The sequence below is a fragment of the Hypanus sabinus genome, chromosome 28 (assembly GCF_030144855.1).
Source record: "Hypanus sabinus isolate sHypSab1 chromosome 28, sHypSab1.hap1, whole genome shotgun sequence".
Lineage (NCBI taxonomy): Eukaryota > Metazoa > Chordata > Chondrichthyes > Myliobatiformes > Dasyatidae > Hypanus > Hypanus sabinus.
In genome coordinates, this window is record NC_082733.1 from 40,152,158 (window position 1) to 40,169,632 (window position 17,475).

At 46.2% G+C, this 17,475-nt stretch overlaps 1 long non-coding RNA gene across 1 annotated transcript; it reads right to left on the reverse strand.

The window, feature by feature from the left end:
• Positions 1-559: 559 nt before the first annotated feature.
• Positions 560-17,122, reverse strand: LOC132382370 (uncharacterized). The gene is made up of 3 exons (XR_009508295.1): positions 14,301-17,122; positions 4,327-4,578; positions 560-2,547 (listed from the first exon to the last, which is right to left on the reverse strand). It is a non-coding gene; the product is annotated as an uncharacterized LOC132382370 (long non-coding RNA).
• Between the last annotated feature and the right edge of the window lie 353 nt (positions 17,123-17,475).

Consider the following 17,475-nt stretch of genomic DNA (forward strand, 5'->3'; position numbering starts at 1 on the left):
GAGGTAAGGTGCCAGAGTCAACATAAGGTGCTGCTCCTCTACCCTAATGGTGGTCTCATTTTGGCACCTAGCTAAACTAATCCCTTCTGCCTACATAAGTCCATATCCCTCCATATGCCTACCTAAGAGCCTCTTGAACACTTCTATCATATCTGCCTCCGCCACCTCCCCTATCGGTACATCCCAGGCACCCACCACTCTGCGTAAAAAACTTGCCTCTGGCATCTCCTTTGAAACGACCCCATCTCACCTTAAATGCATGCCCTCTGATATTAGACATTTCAATCCTGAGGTAAATAATAGCAGCTTTTTGCTCTTGTTACAGTTCTCAGGACATTGTAAACTTCAATCAGGCCTCCCCATCAGCCGCCTCCACCCTAACAACACAGGTCTGTGCACCCTCTGTTCATAGTACACATCCTCTCACCCAGATGCCCTCCTGGTGAACCTCTTCTGCACGCTCTCCAAAGCCTCCACATCCCTCCTACAACGGGGTTGATAAGCTTTGTAACTTCAGAGCATTAAGCTCATTCAAGAAGAAAACACCGGAGTCCAGGAATGCAGGTCTAACTTCGTGTTTACTTAAAGTGAGGTGAGCGCATATCATGTGGTACCGCATTGACTTTTGCAAGTCACGTATTTATACATATAACCCGTGATGAATTATTGAAACGATCAAGAATGCTTACTGAAATAATATATTTATAAGAGTACTCAAATATAACTAAAATATTAAATTCACAACAGGGGTGGTCCATCAACATGACACCTTGCATACGTTCCTGTACTCTCTGTATTACTTTAACCCTTGTTCTCTATTTCCATGTCTATGCTGCCCCACCATATAATAACACCTTTTCCACTCAATTTTCAATACCTTTATCTGGTGTTCAAAGACTGACTTTTTTTTATTGCAGACATGACTCTTTTCCCAGCACCGTGCAGATTGTTGAACAAAAGAGGTTTTGCAGGTGCTGGAAACTCAGAGTAACACATGCAAGCTTCTGGAGGAGCTCAGCAGGCCAAGCAGCATCAATGGAGGGGAATAAGTAGTTGAGATTTTGGGTTGGGACTGGAAAGGAAGGGAGAAGGATCCAGAGTGAGAAGGTGGGGGGAGGGGAAGGAGTACAAGCTAGAAGGTGATAGGTGGAGCTAGGTGGTTGATGGAGTTGATGGTCACCTGTCCATCACCTCACTCCGGTGTCCCTCCTCCTTCCCACTCCTCCCATGGTCCACTCTCCTCTCCTATCGGATCCCTTCTTCTTCTCCCCTTTATCTTTTCCACCTATCACCTCCTAGCTTCTCATTTGATCCCCTCCCTCACCCACCCACCTTCCATTCACCTGGGTTCAGCTGTCACCCTCCGGCCTTTATTCCTTCCTCGACCACAACCCCTCCCCACCCCCACTTCTTATTCCGGCTTCTGACCCAGCAAATGCTGGAAACCTGAAATAAGAGCAAAAAAATGCTCAAAGTTGAAGTAAGTTATCAAAGTACTTATATAACAGCTATATAGCAGCTTATTACAGCTTCATAGGACCCTGGTCAGACCTCACGGAGTACTGTGCTCAGCTCTGGTCGCCTCATTACAGGAAGGACGTGGAAGCCATAGAAAGGGTGCAGAGGAGATTTACAAGGATGTTGCCTGGATTGGGGAGCATGTCTTATGAGAATAGGTTGAGTAAACTCGGCCTTTTCTACTTGGAGCGACAGAGGATGAGAGGCGACCTGATAGAGGTGTGTAAGATGATGAGAGGCATAGATCATGTGGATAGTCAGAGGCTTTTTCCCAGGGCTGAAATGGCTAACACGAGAGGGCACAGTTTTAAGGTGCTTGGAAATAGGTACAGAGAAGTCGGGGTAAGTTTTTTTTACGCAGAAAGTGGAGAATGTGTGGAATGGGCTGCTGGCGATGGTGGTGGAGGCAGATACAATAGGGTCTTTTAAGAGACTCCTGGTTATGTACACAGGGCTTAGAAAAATAGAGGGCTATGGGTAACCCAAGGTAATTAAGGTAAGTACACGTTTGGTACAGCATTGTGGGCCGAAGGGCCTGTATTGTGCTGTGGGTTTTCTATGTTTCTATAACACCATATACAACTCTGAGTTTCATTTTCTTGCAGACATTTACAGGGAAATAAAGGAATACAATAGAGTTTATGAAATCTATGCACCAACAAGGACTGACAAACGGCCAATGTGCAAAATAAGAAAAACTGTGCAAATAAATAGACAATACTGAAAACATGAGTTGTAGAGACCTTGCAAAAGTGACTCTGTAGATTGTAGAATCAGTTCAGGTGAGATAAGTGAAGTTATCCATGCTGGTTCAGGAGCCTGATGGTTGTAGAGTCATAACTGTTCCTGTCCGCTGGTGGTGTGGGACCTGAGGCTTCTGTAACTCCTGCCTGAGTAGTAGTGCGAAGAGAGCATGGTCTGGATGGTGGGGGTTCTTGATGATAGTTGCTGCTTTCTTGTGGCAGCCCTCCTTGTAAATGTGCTCAATGGTGGGAAGCTGTTTGCCTGTGATGGACTGGGCAGTACTTTCTGAAGTAGAAAGGGAAAGAGAAATCGGTAATGATTCAGCCATTTTCACCCCCTTTAAACATTCCATTATGACAAGATTTTCCTCGCACCATCATTCAATCCTCCATATCTCCCAGACCTTCCCTTTCGTTCCCTCTTCCAAACCCCTATTCTCTGACCGTGCTGCTTGAAACACCATTGCAGTCCCAACAGAAAACAGTAACTCTGTTCTTCCATCCAGAATTGCTGTCCAACCTGAAGGGCGTTTCTGCCGCTTGCTGCTTTTAGCTTCAGAAAAGTTCTGCAGCTTTGTTCTAGCCCAGTGCAATTGTCTCCATGAGTGTTTCTGCCTGGGTGACAAAACCGATGATTTTGGATGGGGCATGGGTGAAGGTTGACTCACCCACTAAGGCATTTTACCACAGTACGTGCACCAGCATGTAATAAACACCTTCGAAATCTACTAAGCTATCAATTACATACTTATAGTAAAGTAAATATAGAACATCAGTGGAAAGGTAGCTTTGTGTGAATGACAGATAATTGTGGCACTTGGGAACACAATCAGAAAATATTCACCTGCAAAAGGCAGTGTGAAGTGGCTTATTATGACTTGATTTGTTTTTGCTTGCTGTCAGTAAAACCAACCCACATTCTAAGTGGAGACATAGTAGAGAGTGCAGATGATGGAAAAATGGAGTAACACACACAAAATGCTGGAGGAACTCAGCAGGCCAGGCAGCACCTATGGAGAGGAATGGGCAGCCATTGTTTCGGGCCAGTTGTGGCATATTTATAGATGGCATTTTAGCTGTGTGCCTAGCCGCACTGTCTTGGGTGGAGAGAGAACTGAACAGCGGGCTAAGTACGCACCCTTGAAGTGCACTGGTGTTGATCGTCAGCGAGGAGGAGATGTTATTTCTGATTTGCACTGACTATGGTCAAGTATTTAGTATGCTGTCCTTCAGTCAGGCCATTGAGAATAGGAGTCAAGATACTATTTACTTAGTTATCTATCTATCGGTCAATTTATTTATTGAGATATAACATGGAATAAGCCCTTTGACCCATACTGCTCATCAATCATCTACTTAATCCGAGCCTAACCATGGAACAATTTACAGTGACCAATGAACCTACCAGCTGTAGTTGGTGAGGGTACACTTGGCGTGCTATGCGCAGTTCGGGTCACCCTGTTATAGGAAAGGGTGTTAAACCGGAAAGAGTGCAGAACAGATTTACAAGAATGTTGCCAGAACAAGAGGGCCTGGTTCATGGGGAGAGGGCGCAGATGATGGAAAAAGAGAGTAACACACACAAGATGCTGGAGAAGCTCAGCACCTAGGGAGGGGAATGGGCAGATGAGGTTCCACGTTAACCCCTGACAGTTTAAGGACCCCTGACTCACAGGGAGTGTTTAGAACAGTATCTCTAACATGGAGCAACACACAAGATGCTGGAGGAACCCGGCAGGAGATCATGAAATGTCGACTGTCCACTTCCCTCCATAGATGCTGCCTCACCTGCTGAGTTCCTCTAGCATCTTGTGTGCATTGCTCCATGTATCTGCATGTTAAAGGTGCCTCACTGAACACTCTGTAAGTGTGAATCGGGACTCTGTTAAGAGTTACACCCACCTGACACCCAGTCCCAATCCTTTTCCCACAATGAATACAATTGTTTATGAACTTGCCCACCATTTTCCAGTTCTGAAGCATTTAGCCTCTCTCTCCATGGCCCAATGCACTTGCACTTAACTAGCTGTCACTGTGGCCGTAGTATGTGTCCAAGCACCGTCACCTTGTCTAGGTGGAGAGGCTCGTGGGTTCCTGCGATCCCCAGAGCAATGCTGTCTGCAGTTTAGCCATCAGGAGGAGTGTATGGTAGGGTCAAAGGGAAGGTTCCAGACAAAGAGAGATCCATTTAAGATCTGAACAGTGGAGCTGGTGGAAGATGATGACATCACAACGGCAGTGAAGGGTTCCTGGTCATTGTGCATTCCATTCCACTGGACTCTGACTCCAATCTGTCAAGGATTGTGCGTCAGGCTCCCTACATCAAACACACAAACAATTCTCCATTAAAGGAATCTACCCTAACATCCCTGATCTGGCTCTACAGCCACCTGAGGACCGAGCAATGGACAAACGGTTAGCAGAACATCATTCTCGACTGAGTGGTCACACGACTACTAGTAAGTGCCCACACAATTGGCTTTTATACCCCTGGGCTAAACAAGGAATGAAGAGTTCATGGTGATGCAGAGTTCTCCCAGGCCATCCTCCTTTCATCAGAAACAACAGAACATCTGCGGATGCTGGAAACATTTGCGTGCATTCACACAGTGTTTCAGATCTCAGTTAAAGGAGACAAAAAGCCATGAGGCCCCAACCAAAGGGCAGCACATCACAACTGGAGGCAGGTTGTTCTGTGGTGATAATCATGGAGACGTAGGAAGGGAGCAAAAAGCAATATCTCTCTCTCTCTCTCGCTCCCTCCCTCTCATAAAAGGGTAAGTTGAAAAAATTGGAGCTCAGATTTTATTTATTTTTATTTAGAGATACAGCACGGAACAGGCTATTTCAGCCCAACGAGCTGTGTCACCCAGCAACCCACCTATTTAACCCTAGCCTAATCACAGGGCAATTTAAAATGACCAATTAACCTAACTGTACTAACCGGTATGTATAACTTTGGATTGTGGGAGGAAACCAGAGAACCTGGAGGAAACCTACATGTTCATGAGGAGAACGCACAATCTCCTTGCATTCGGCACCAGAGCTGAACCGCAAACTCTGATGCCCCGAGCTGTAATAATGTTACGCAAACTGCTACACTACTGTGGCATCTACTAGAAATTACTAGAAACAAGGTGGATAGTCTTACAAAAGGACAGAACAGGTGGATCTCCCAGTGGCCAATCATTCCAATTTGACTTCCCATTCTCATTCCAACATTTCTCTTCTGCCACAGTGAGTCCACACTCAGGCTGGAGGAGCAACACCCCATATTCTGTCTGCGAAGCCTCCAACCTACAAAAAGCAATAGATTCAGCCCAGTCCATCGTGAATAAAGCCCTTCCCACCAACGAGCTGATCTACAAGGAATGCTGCGGCAGGAAAGCAGCACCCATCACCAAGGACCCTCACCATTGAGGCCAAACTCTCTTCAAGAAGGAGGATGAAGATACAGGAGTTTTGGGTCACACACCACCAGCTTCAGGAACAGTTATTATACTTCAATCATCAGGTCCCACACCACCAGGTTCAGGAACAGTTATTACCCCTCAACCATCAGGTCCCACACCACCAGCTTCAGGAACAGTTATTACCCCTCAACCATCAGGTCCCACACCACCAGCTTCAGGAACAGTTATTACCCTACAACCATCAGGTCCCACACCACCAGGTTCAGGAACAGTTATTACTCTTCAACCATCAGGTCCCACACCACAAGGTTCAGGAACAGTTATTACCCCTCAATCATCAGGTCCCACACCACCAGGTTCAGGAACAGTTATTACCCCTCAACCATCAGGTCCCACACCACCAGCTTCAGGAACAGTTATTACCCCTCAACCATCAGGTCCCACACCACCAGCTTCAGGAACAGTTATTACCCCTCAACCATCAGGTCCCACACCACCAGCTTCAGGAACAGTTATTACCCCTCAACCATCAGGTCCCACACCACCAGGATCAGGAACAGTTATTACCCCTCAACCATCAGGTCCCACACCACCAGGATCAGGAACAGTTATTACCCCTCAACCATCAGGTCCCACACCACCACGATCAGGAACAGTTATTACCCCTCAACCATCAGGTCCCACACCACCAGGTTCAGGAACAGTTATTACACCCTCAACCATCAGGTCCCACACCACCAGGATCAGGAACAGTTATTACCCCTCAACCATCAGGTCCCACACCACCAGGTTCAGGAACAGTTATTACCCCTCAACCATCAGGTCCCACACCACCAGGTTCAGGAACAGTTATTACCCCTCAACCATCGGGTCCCACACCACCAGGTTCAGGAACAGTTATTACCCCTCAACCATCAGGTCCCACACCACCAGGATCAGGAACAGTTATTACCCCTCAACCATCAGGTCCCACACCACCAGGTTCAGGAACAGTTATTACCCCTCAACCATCAGGTCCCACACCACCAGGTTCAGGAACAGTTATTACCCCTCAACCATCAGGTCCCACACCACCAGGTGCAGGAACAGTTATTACCCCTCAACCATCAGGTCCCACACCACCAGGTTCAGGAACAGTTATTACCCCTCAACCATCAGGTCCCACACCACCAGCTTCAGGAACAGTTATTACCCTTCAACCGTCAGGTCCCACAACACCAGGTTCAGGAACAGTTATTACCCCTCAACCATCAGGTCCCACACCACCAGGTTCAGGAACAGTTATTACCCCTCAACCATCAGGTCCCACACCACCACGATCAGGAACAGTTATTACCCCTCAACCATCAGGTCCCACACCACCAGGTTCAGGAACAGTTATTACCCTTCAACCATCAGGTCCCACACCACCAGGTTCAGGAACAGTTACTACCCCTCAACCATCAGGTCCCACACCACCAGGTTCAGGAACAGTTATTACCCCTCAACCATCAGGTCCCACACCACCAGCTTCAGGAACAGTTATTACCCTTCAACCGTCAGGTCCCACAACACCAGGTTCAGGAACAGTTATTACCCCTCAACCATCAGGTCCCACACCACCAGGTTCAGGAACAGTTATTACCCCTCAACCATCAGGTCCCACACCACCAGGTTCAGGAACAGTTATTACGCCTCAACCATCAGGTCCCACACCACCAGGTTCAGGAACAGTTATTACCCCTCAACCATCAGGTCCCACACCACCAGGTTCAGGAACAGTTATTACCCCTCAACCATCAGGTCCCACACCACCACGATCAGGAACAGTTATTACCCCTCAACCATCAGGTCCCACACCACCAGGTTCAGGAACAGTTATTACCCTTCAACCATCAGGTCCCACACCACCAGGTTCAGGAACAGTTACTACCCCTCAACCATCAGGTCCCACACCACCAGGTTCAGGAACAGTTATTACCCCTCAACCATCAGGTCCCACACCACCAGCTTCAGGAACAGTTATTACCCTTCAACCGTCAGGTCCCACAACACCAGGTTCAGGAACAGTTATTACCCCTCAACCATCAGGTCCCACACCACCAGGTGCAGGAACAGTTATTACCCCTCAACCATCAGGTCCCACACCACCAGGTTCAGGAACAGTTATTACCCCTCAACCATCAGGTCCCACACCACCAGCTTCAGGAACAGTTATTACCCTTCAACTGTCAGGTCCCACACCACCAGGTTCAGGAACAGTTATTACCCCTCAACCATCAGGTCCCACACCACCAGCTTCAGGAACAGTTATTACCCCTCCACATCAGGTCCCACACCACCAGGTTCAGGAACAGTTATTACCCCTCAACCATCAGGTCCCACACCACCACGATCAGGAACAGTTATTACCCCTCAACCATCAGGTCCCACACCACCAGGTTCAGGAACAGTTATTACCCTTCAACCATCAGGTCCCACACCACCAGGTTCAGGAACAGTTACTACCCCTCAACCATCAGGTCCCACACCACCAGGTTCAGGAACAGTTATTACCCCTCAACCATCAGGTCCCACACCACCAGCTTCAGGAACAGTTATTACCCTTCAACCGTCAGGTCCCACAACACCAGGTTCAGGAACAGTTATTACCCCTCAACCATCAGGTCCCACACCACCAGGTGCAGGAACAGTTATTACCCCTCAACCATCAGGTCCCACACCACCAGGTTCAGGAACAGTTATTACCCCTCAACCATCAGGTCCCACACCACCAGCTTCAGGAACAGTTATTACCCTTCAACTGTCAGGTCCCACACCACCAGGTTCAGGAACAGTTATTACCCCTCAACCATCAGGTCCCACACCACCAGCTTCAGGAACAGTTATTACCCCTCCACATCAGGTCCCACACCACCAGGTTCAGGAACAGTTATTACCCTTCAACCACCAGGCTCTTAAACCAGACGGGATAACTTCACTCGGCTTCTCTCACCCCAACACTGATTCCACAACCTATGGACTCACTTTCTAGGGGTCTTCAATTCACGTTCTCGATGTTTATTGTTTATTTATTACTATTATTACGCTTTCTGTATTTGCTCAGTTTGTTGTCTTCTGCACATTAGCTGTTGTGTGCAGTTTTTATCGATTCTGTTGTGTTGCTTTGTATTTACTGTGAATACCTGGGTTGTATATGGTGAGATATATGTATTTTGACAATAAGTTTACTTTGAACTTTGAACCCAACGGCATGAATATCAATTTCTCTAACCTCCAGTAATTTCTCTCCCCGTCCCCTCCTCTCTTCTGCCTTCCCCATACCGGTTCCCTTCTCTTATCCTCACCTCCCTCTGCATGCTTTCCTCCTTTTTCTCTTTCTTCCATGGCTTACTTTTCTCTTTTATCAGATTCTTTCTTCTTCAGCTTCTTACATCTTCCACCTATCATCTCCCAGCTTGTTACTTCATCCCCACTCCCCCACCCACCCACCTTTCCCCTCAGCCAGCCTCACCTATCAAGTGCCAGCTTGTACTCCTCTCCCTCTCCCCACCTTCTAATTCTGGCTCCTGCCCTCTTTCTTTCCAATCCTGATGAAGGGTCTTGCCCGGAGATATCGTCTGTTTATTCCTCTTCATATGCCGGCTGGTGGCGTAGTGGCATCAGCGCTGGACTTTGGAGCGAAGGTTCCCGAGTTTGAATCCAGCCGGCTCCCTTACACCCTTTTACGTGCCGGGTTGTCGAGCTAGCATCAGCCTCGTAAAAACAAGAAAGCCTGCTAAAAAAATGGTGTCACAACGGCATCCCGATGACGCCACTTCGAGTTAAGGGCTTTCTTTTTCCATTAATGCTGCCTGAACTAAGTTTCACCAACGTACAGCGAATGAGAGTGAGTGGCCAGATTGGTTCAAGCTGACAGGAAGGTGGCAGTAATTCAAATAACCACTTGTTACAACAGTGGTGTGCAGAAGAGCATCTCTGAATGAACAACATGTTGAAGCTTGATGTGGATGGGCTACAGCAGCAGAAGACCATGAATATATAGTCAGTGGCTACTTTATTAGTTACAGGAGGGAGGCATCTAATAAAGTGGCTAACTGAGTGTATCTCAGACTGCACGTTATAGTTAGGGGCCAGTTTGAAAATTCAGTGGCAGCAATGTTTAAATTCAGAAGAATAGAAATAGAACTTTAGAAAATTGGACCACAAGGAGACCACTCCCCCCTTCAAGCCTGTTCTAGCACTCAGTATTTTTTTTGCCTGATATGTATCTTAAATCCCCGTCTTGGCTCCATATCCATTGCTCAAAAATATTTATCAAGCTCACATTTAAAAGATAAATAGGAAAATATAAGCTGTGTTTTGGTTAACGGCTCGGCCAGTCTCAAGTATAACTGCAGTTTGCAGAAAAGAGTTCCAAGCTTTGCCACTGTTTACATAAAAGAGCCAGAATTGAATGTGAAACCTGTTTCTGAACAAGAACCAACATTTTCAGGAGAAATGGAAGAAGATTAGTGGTAAATAAATAGATCTGGAACTACAACAGAGGCTTCAGCAATGGGTTAACGTCCATCCTGAGTAAACTTGGCAGGTCTCCCCTTTCCAGGGGTGCGTGATGTGATTCTGGAAACTTGCCCGCTTCTCTGTATGAGCTCCTGGCATGCAAAGGTCTGTGCCAAGATAAAAATTTACTCTCATTTCAGAAGGCCGACCTGATTAGAACGACTGCGGCTTCTAGCTATTGTCATAGTACAAAAAAAAAGGCTGATTATTACAAATCATTTTTCATAACTCCAGCATCTCCCAAGGAGCTTTTGATGTGCGTCTCTATGTATGTGCACGGTGACAGTTCTGTTCAGTGCTACGCTTTGGAAAGCTCTCTTTTGAACTCAGCAGACAGGCATCTGGGAAGCAGAATGCATTAAGACACCGCTGTTGCTTCATGAAAGCTAATGAGGAGATTGTCTTACTCAGCACCTTTGCTGTAGTGGTGCGATCAGTTGAGGCGAGTATGATGTTCTCCCAAACGAGTTCTCCCATGGTGGATCTGCCCAGGCCAATAACCACATGTTCTGGATGTTCAGGTGGCTTCTCTTAATGGAGAATGCCTGCCTGTGACTTTACTTACTGTGGGAAGGCCGATGCCTGGGCGGCTGCCACACGGTCCCAGTCGGATCAGCATCAGGGTTCGGAGGCATGGAATACAAGACGACTGGGGGACCCTTCACTGCTGCGGCCTTCCTCCGGCTTCGCTGAGCTGCACCACCATCTTCTGCCAGCCTCGCCGCCGAGGTCGGATCGCTCTTGGTCTGGAACTTCACCTTTGACCCTACCGCCATTGTTGATCCTACCAGGAGCTCGGGATCCCCGGAACTCACAAACCTCCCCACCTCGATAATGTGACCATCCTAGGACGACCCATAACCTCACGTTCTCTTACCTTCCACCTATGCCCTGTCCCTAAACCCACGTCTACCGTGGCACTTTTTGACTGTTGTCCCACTTTGACCGTTTAGGAGTGGTATGAGGTGCCTGTGAGTGCCAGCTGTTGGGTATTCTAATTCACCTTGGCAAACTTACTGTGAATGACATCATCATTTCACTCTCGTTGACTGACGGTTAAATTGTTTGCTGTAAAACAAACCGCTGCCTATAAGAACAGCCCGAAAAGTCGTCACCACCACCTTTACAAATGCAGTTTGGGGGTGGGCAGTCAGTTTCTGCTGTGCCAGCTATGTCCACATTCGGCTGAATGAAAGCTAATCTCAGGGCAATCGCTGTACAGCGCCAGCTGTGAGATTGGGCTCGATGCTCGCCACCGTCTGTAAGGAGTTTGTACATTCTCCCCTTAACCACGTGGGTTTCCTCTGGGTGCTCCAGTTTCCTCTCATATTCCAAATATGTTTGGGTTAGGTTTAGTGAGTTGTGACCAGCTTAATGGCAGAGGCAGATATATTAGAGCAGGGGTTCCCAACCCTGGGGTCCACGGACACCCTCAGTTGATGGTAAGGTCCATGGTATTAAAAAGATTGGGAAATGCCACAGAGACCAGGTTACTGGCATTGAGTACAGTAACATTATGCAGAAGGGGAAGAGGGAGAAGAGGGGAGTTGTAGTGATAGGGGACTCGATAGTCAGAGGAACAGACGGGAGATTCTGGGGATGAGAATGGGACACCCGGATGGAATGTTGCCTCCCAGGTGCCAGGGTCAGGGAGATCCTGGATCGCGTCCACAGCAGCTTAGAGAGAGGGAGGAAGAGCAGCCAGGTGTCTTGGTACATATTGGTACCACTATCATAGGAATGAAAAGCAATGAGGTCCTGAAGGGAGAATTTAGACAGCTAGGCAGAAAGTTGAGAAGCAGGACCTCCAGGACAGTAATTTCTAGATTGCTGCCTGTGCCATGTGCTAGTGAGGAAAGAAATAGGATGATTTGGCAAATAAATGTGTGGCTGAGAAGCTGGTGCTTCAGGTTCTTGGATCATTGGGATCTCTTCTGGGGAGGCATGACCTGTAGAAAAGTGACAGGTTGCATGTGAACCCAAAGGGGACCAATATTCTCATGGACAGGTTTGTTAAAGTTGTTGGGGAGGTTTTAAACTAATTTGGCGGGGAGGTGGGAACTGGAGTGAAGGGATTCAGGATAGGACGGATGGTAAAAGAGCAAAGATAGCATGCAGTCAGACTGTCAGGAAGGGCAGGCAGATGATATGACAAAATTGTAGCCAGCAGGGTGAGTATCAGTGCATTAGGGATGCAGCATCAAAAAGGGTAGCAAATACAGTACTCAGAGTGTTATATCTCAATGGATGGAGTATAAGAAATAAGGTGGATGATCTTGTTGTACTATTACAGATTGTCATGTATGATGTGGTCGTCACTGAATTGTGGCTGAAAGATGGTTGTAATTGGGAGCCGAGCGTCCAAGGTTACTCGTATGAGAGGGTGAGGAAGGTAGGCAGAGGGGGTGGTGTGGCTCTACTGGTTACGACTGGCATCAAATCAGTAGAAAGATGTGATGTAAGATCGGAAGATGTTGAATCCTTGTGGATTGAGTTAAGAAACTGCAAGGGTAAAAAGACCCTGATGTCATTTTCTATACAGGCCTCCCAACAGTAGCTGGGATGTGGACCACAGATTACAACAGGAAATAGAAAAGGCAAGTCGAAAGGGTAGTCATGGGAGATTTTAACATGCAGGTTGCTTGGGAAAACAGGTTGGTAATGGATCTCAGGAGAGTTAAAGCCTACAAGATGACTTCTTAGAGCAGTTGTTATTGAGCCTACTAGGGGATCAGCTATACTGAATTGGGTGTTAAGTAATGAACCAGAAGCAATCAGGGAGCTTAAGGTGAAAGAACCCTTAGAAACCAGTGATCACAATATGGTTGAGTTCAAATTGAAATTCAATAGGGAGAAAGTAAAGTCTGATGTAGCAGTATTTCAGTGGAGTAAGGGAAATTACAGTGGTACGAGGGAGGAGTTGGCCAAAGTAAATTGGAAGGAGCTGCTGGCAGGGATGACAGCGATGCCATGAGTTTCTGGGGAAAATGAGGGAGGAGCAGGACAGATGTATTCCAAAATTGAAGAAATACTCAAATAGCAAAATAGTACAACGGTGGCTGACAACGGAAGTCAAACCTAATGTAAAAATAAAAGAGAGGGCATACAGCAAAGCAAAAATTAGTGGGAAGATAGAGGATTGGGAAGCTTTTAAAAACCTACAGAGAGCAACTAAAAGAATCATTAGGAAGAAAAGATGAAATATGAAAGCAAGCTAGCAAACAATATCAAAGTGCATAGTAAAAGCTTTTTCAAGTATGTGAAAAAAAGAGATGTGAGTGGATATAGGACTACTAGAAAAATAAGGCCAGAGAAATAATAACGGAGGACAAGGAGATAGCAGATGAACTCAGTAAGTACTGCATTTTGCATCTGTCTTCACTGTGGAAGACACTAGCAGTAAGCCAGAAGTTGTAGTGTGTGAAGGAAGAGAAGTGAATGCAGTTACTGTTACAAGGGAGAAGGAGCTCAAAAAGTTGAAAGACCTAAGGGTACATAAGAGCCCCGGATCAGATGAACTGCACCCTAGTGTTAGAATTAGAATCAGAATTTATTTAAATCTTACATCCACCCCACAACATGAGGGAGTAAAAAGCTTTGTGTTGACTCCATTGCAATGTCCAAACATGTGAATTTGAAAGTCTGACGGCTTGTGGAAAGAGGCCTGTTGGTCCTGGCTTCAACGCTGCAGTACCGTTTGCCAGAGGGAAGCAGATCAAACAGTTTATGTTTGGGGTGACTGGTGTCTCTGATATTTTTCTAGGCCTTCTTTCTGCACGCTGCTATGAATGTCCTCAATAGAGGGAAGTTCACATCCACAGATGAGCTGGGCTGTCCGTACCACTCCCTGCAGTGCCCAGCGATCAAAGTTGGTGCAGTTCCTGTACCAGACGGTGATACAGCCAGTCAGGATGCTCTCAATGGTGCCCCTGTAGAAGGTCTTGAGGATTTGGGGGCCCAGGCTAAACTTCTTCAGTCACCTGAAGTGGAAGAGATGTTGTGCTTTTTTTGTCACAAAGCCGGTGTGTACAGTCCAGGTGAGATCATCGATGATGTGTATACCAAGACACTTGAAGCTACTCACCCTCTCAACTGCAGGCGCATTGGTGTTGATCGGGCCGAGCCTGTCTCCGTTCCTCTTGTAATCCACAATCGGCTCTTTTGCTTTTTGGACATTGAAGGAGTCACTGTGTCAGGGTGTCACCCTCTCCTCTGTAGGCTGTCTCAGTACCACTCGAAATAAGGCTGATCAAAGACGTGTCATCTGAAAGAGACAGCGTTAGAGATTGTGGAGGCATTAACAATGATCTTTCAAAATTATAGACAAGTTAGCCTGACCTCAGTGGTTGGGAGGATGTTGGAGTCAATTGTTAAGGATGAGGCTCTGGAGTACTTAGTGACACAGGACAGGAAGGACAAAGTCAGCATGGTTTCCTTAGGGAAATTCTTGCCTGATGAACCTGTTGGAATTCTTTGACGAGATTACAGGTAGGATTGATAAGGAGGATGCAGTGTATGGTGGGTATTTGGACTTTCAGAAAGACTTTGACAAGGTGCCACACATGAGGCTGCCTACCAAGTTAAGAATCCACGGTTTTATAGGGAAGTTACTAACATGGTTAGAACATTGACTGATTGGGAGGAGGCAACGAGTGGGAATAAAAGGATCCTTGTCTGGTTGGCTGCCAGTGACTAGTGGTGTTCCGTAGGGGCCGGTGTTGGGACCGCTTCTTTTTATGCTGTATATCAATGATTTAGATGATGGAATAGATGGCTTTGTCGCCATTTGCAGATGATACGAAGATTGGTGGAGGAGCAGGTAGGGTTGAGAAAACAGGAAGGCTGCAGAAGGATTTAAACAGATTAGGAGAAAGGGCAAGAAAGTGGCAAATGAAATACAATGTTGGAAAATGCATGGTCTTGCACTTTGGTAGTAGAAATAAATGTGCAGACTATTTTCTAAACAGGGAGAAAATCCAAAAATCCAAGATGCAAGGGGACTTGGGAGACCTTGTGCAGAACACCCTAAAGGTTATCTTGCAGGTTGAGTCAGTGGTGAGGAAGGCAACTGCAGTGTCAGCATTCATTTCAAGAGGTCTGGAATACAAGAACAGGGATGTGATGCTGCAGCTTAATAAGGCACTGGTGAGGCCTCACCTTGAGTATTGAGAACAGTTTTGGGCTTCTCATTTAAGAAAAGATGTACTGTACTGGCATTGGAGGGGGTCCAGAGGTGGTTCACAGGGATGTTTCTGGGAATGAAAAGGTTATTGTATGAGGAATGCTTGATGGCTCTAAATCTGTACTCGCTGGAATTTAGAAGGATGAGGGGGATTTCATTGAAACCTTTCAAATGTTGTAAGGCTTAGACGGAGTAGATATGAAAAGGGTGTTTCCCATGGTTGGGGAGTCTAGGACAAGAGGGCACAGCCTCAGGATAGAGGGTTATCAATTTAAAACAGAGACGCGGAGAAATTTCTTTAGCCAAAGGGTGGGTGAATTTGTGGAATTTGTTGCGACATGCAGCTGTGGAGGCCAGGTCGTTGGGTGTATTTAAGGCAGAGCTTGTTAAGTTTTTGATTGGACACACCATCAAAGGTTATGGGGAGGAGGCCAGGAAATGGGATTGAGGAGGGGTAAAAAAGATCAGCCTTGATTGCACGGCGAAACAGACTCGATGCACTAGATGGCCAAATTCTGCTCCTATGTCTTATGGTCTTAGAGACATTTAAGAGACTCTTAGATAGGCGCATGGGTGATAGAAAAATGGAAGGCTATGGAGGACAGAAGGGATAGATTGATCTTTGAGTAGGTTAATAGTTTGATACAACTTTGTGAGCCGAATGACATGTACTGTGCTGTAACGTTCTATTTTCTATGCTCTAAATGATATTACATGTGGTCCCTCCTTTCACCAGACTTGGTTCCGACTTCTCCTGATTGTTTCCTGATCAGATCGCGATCCCAGCATCTTGGATTCAGTTACCTTGCTTGAAGCTTTGCATTAGACCTGAGGTCTGATTGATTTAAGCACAGAGCCAAATTGGGGAGTTCTGGTAGGGGCCGATTCAAGGTGGCAGGGCCTGAGCCCGAAGGTGTATCGAAGTGACAGGGCCCAGTTCCAAGAATAAAGAACAACCCGAGGTTTGTACAATTTCAGCACCAGGCCAGATTGAAAACATCAGAGCATCAGGGCTGGAAGCAAGGTTCAGCTCACTGCTCCACGATGTTTACTCATCTCTGCATTGAGCTGAGGCTGTAGCCTGCAACTCATGGCTGTGGACTCACTTTCGTGAATGCTATTTGCTTACTTTTATTGTTTGCATAATTTGTTTTTTCTCTCTGCACATTGGATTTTCGCCAGTCTTCTTTTTTTTTAATGGGTTCTACTGGGTTTATTTGTTTTGTGGCTGCCTGTAGGGAGACAAATCTCAAGGTTGTATAAAATATACATACTTTGATAATAAATGTATTTTGACCTTTAACAGAAGGACCACATGGAGGCGTTATTAACAAGTCCAGAGTGCTTGATTGAATGTCAATTGAAGACAATTGGCTGACACAAAATGACAAAGCAAAGTTAGCCCACAATTCACAAACACACTTGAAGGTGAGGTCTGGTTAAAGAGTCACCACATAGTGAAGATTCAACTAATGACAGCCAGAAGAACAAATTCAGGAACAGGAAGGACAACCATTTCACATTGCTTAATGTACTTTAAAAAAATATTTATTCAGGAAAGCGGACATCACAGGAACTGTCAATATTTATTGCTTGTCTCTGACTGTTAATGAAATGAAATAAAATTAATGTCTCATATTGGAGAAGTTGGAGATCATTTTGGTAAAGTGGTAGATTTCTCCCCAAAGGACTGATGGATTTTTATAATAAATATCCAATTACGATTGCTGGCACCACTCTTCATCCCAGGCTATTTTCAATGTTTTCAATATTTTCAACCAGGTTGGAGGAACAACACCTGATATTCCGTCTGGGTAGCCTCCAACCTGATGGCATGAACATTGACTTCTCAAACTTCTGTTAATGCCCCTCCTCCCCTTCTTACCCCATCCCTTATCTATCTATCTATCCATCTATCTATCTATCTATCTATCTATCTATCTATCTATCTATCTATCATCTATTTATTTATTATCCCCCCCCCTTTTTTCTCTCTCTCCTTTCTCTCTCTCTCTCACAATCACTCCTTGCTTGCTCTCCATCTCCCTCTGGTGCTCCCCTCCCCCTTTCTTTCTCC